The sequence below is a fragment of the Schistosoma mansoni genome, chromosome W (assembly GCF_000237925.1).
Source record: "Schistosoma mansoni strain Puerto Rico chromosome W, complete genome".
NCBI lineage: Eukaryota > Metazoa > Platyhelminthes > Trematoda > Strigeidida > Schistosomatidae > Schistosoma > Schistosoma mansoni.
The window spans coordinates 50061379-50064302 of NC_031502.1; positions in this window are offsets into that span (position 1 = coordinate 50061379).

The window sequence follows — 2924 nt, forward strand, 5'->3', positions numbered from 1 at the left end:
AAATGCTTTGTTGGTCTCAAATAATTTAAAACACACAACAAACAGAAGCTTTTATTTTGATATGACGTATTTCACTTCTCGCACCCTGACTATATCATCTCGAACAGTGAACGTAAATAACTCTGTTCTTTCCTGTCACTCACTTAATTAAGCCTCTTACCCCTCTTGAAGCATAGGCGGTCGATAAGTAATCTCGAATCTACTTTGTCCTAGGCTCTCCTTTCCATTTGTTGCCAAGTCTTATTCATTCTTGTGACGTCTGCTTCCAATTTCCAGCACAGTGTGTTTCTTGCTTTGCCTCTTTTTTGCTTTGAGAATTCCGTGTTGGAGCATGCTTTGTGATGCAGTTTTATGATCTCCTCAGCATGTCTTATTTCACCTTCAGGATCTTTTTCTGATTTCCTCTTCAACGAGGAGTTGAGTTGTCCTCTGCCACAGCAGGTTGTGGCTGATGGTGACTTGCGAACAGATATTGAGTATCTTGCGTAGACAACTGCTTATAAATGCTTGTACCTTTTTGATGATGATGGTTGTAGTAGTCTTGCAAGTTTCGGCTCTGCACAACAAAACGGCATTGGTGTTTGTATTGAAGATTCTGACTTTGTTGTTGTTTGACAGCTGTTTTGAGTTTCATATGTTCGTTAATTGTAAGAATGATACCCTTACTTCCCCAATCCGTGCCTTTTTTGTGCTCTGTTGATCTGACTTCAACTTGATTGAACGATGATTTTAACGGAATATGCATCCTGGCTACCGTTGTATATAATTGTCGACTTAATTCGCCTTACAAAATAACAATAAATACGATACGTATATTTCATTCACTGGTTAATCCAGACAGACAATCAAAGAAACGAAGCGGAGAAGACACACGTGCCAACTCCATTTGATCAAGATTGACTCAATATTTATAACCAGAAAGAAATAAGCTCTAGACGTGCGATGAATAGTGTAAGCAATACTCACACACGCTCATATAAAAACAGTGAAGGTTTGTAAGCGAGTAGTTGACAAAGTCAAAATGTGACTTAAGGTGATTAAATAAGTTGGTCTTTCCGGAAACTAGAATAACCTATCGGGGGTTGACGCAGCACCAGACACTACACTTTCACATCTGCACCAGATCCTCACCGTTTGTCAGTCATATTTCCATAACTTTTAGAGTATAAAATACGATTGGGTTGGTACTCTGTGTTATATTTTAGAGTCTTGCTTTTTTCCTTGTGTATGTTGAAGCCTACTTCTGCTACACTGGTCGTCTTCACCTGTATTTGTTGGTGAGTAGATGATAGAAGAGTTAGGTCATCTGCGAAGTCCAAATCGTCTAGCTGCATTCAAGTTATCCATTGTATTCCATGCTTCCCCTTAGATGTCGAGATCTTCATAATCCAATCAACCACCAGAAGAAATAGAAAGGAGGAGAGTAAGCAGCCTCGTCTGGCACTGATCTTCATGTAGCCTGCATCTGTCCGCTGTCCTCCGTATACTACTTTACAGTGTAGTTCGTAGTATGAATTCCGGGTGATGGTGACGGTCTTCTCAGGTATACTATAATGTCGAAGAAGGTTACATAGGGTTCTCCTATCCACATTGTCAAATGCTTTCTCCTAATTAAGAAAGTTGATGTATAGTGACGGGTTCCATTCAATTGATTGCTCAACGATGATCCGTAGTGTCACGATTTGGTCTATGCACGACCGATGTGTGATCGATCTAGTTCTCTGTAGTGTGGTTCTGTGAAGCTGACATAGCTTTGTGCGGGATCGTAGATGGGTCCTGCACTAGGACCGAAGCGGTCGCCCAGTGCTTCCAGGTTCTCGATGGTGGTTTGACACTAATAATTTTATGATCCCAATAAAAGTGAATAACTGTCATTTAATGTTGTTGAACTGTGATCTGAGAATGTGTCTTGCAACCAATTAGTTACAGTTTTAAAAATCGTTTCACCTATTATTTCATTACCTGTACAAGGATATTATCTTCAATAACGTTGAGAACATCTTGGTTAAGAAACCTAGCTATCTATTTACAAAAATTTGTTAAAAGTATAGGATTATTCCCGACCTTTTATTAACAATAACAAAGTTATGATATTAAAATGAATTCGTAATACATATAAAAGGCTTGAATATGGAGACTGATAAATTAGTCTTTAGTATCAATAGTGGTGAGATTCAAACTGTTTTATATAACTTCATACCTGTTGAACAAGTTTATGGTTAGTTGAACTCGGCAGCTTAATAGAAAGTGCTTTTTCGTTTAAAGCATGTTGGGTTACAAAGTTCAAGTCTCAATGTAAGTTGGGCAAAATCAGATATATCTCGGACTAAACTCATACATACCGTTTTGGTAGTACATAGTATTGATCATGATGGAAGTCATGACTTACTATGATTCTAATTATCGGTAGACGTTAACGAGATACTATGACTAAATACACAACTAGCTTTAAAAATAGATTCTGTTTCATATTATTATATTGTATATTATGTCCCCTGTTTTCTATACTACAAATGCGTTTCACACAATCTAATAACCACAGGCATGAATAGTCGGTTCAAGTTTTTGCAAATCCATTATTTTAAGTGGCTGTACCATGAGGAACACTCCGTTATTAAGATTAATTTCAAGAATTGAAATTTGACAACTGTTCTTAACGTGAAGGACTCAATTACACTCAACTAATCAAACAGTATTTTAAATAATTAACTATATAATTATTATTGCAGATTATGAAGTTCGCACTTAGACACATATAAATCCTTTTCCTCAAGAAATGGATAACAGTCATTCATCTCGTATTATTTAACTGTATAGTGGACACTCTCGAGAACTCACTGCGACATAAAGCCTGGAAATGACTGTATATAACTCAAACTACTTGTTAATAAGGAGTAGTATTCCTTGAAACAAAATAATGGAGC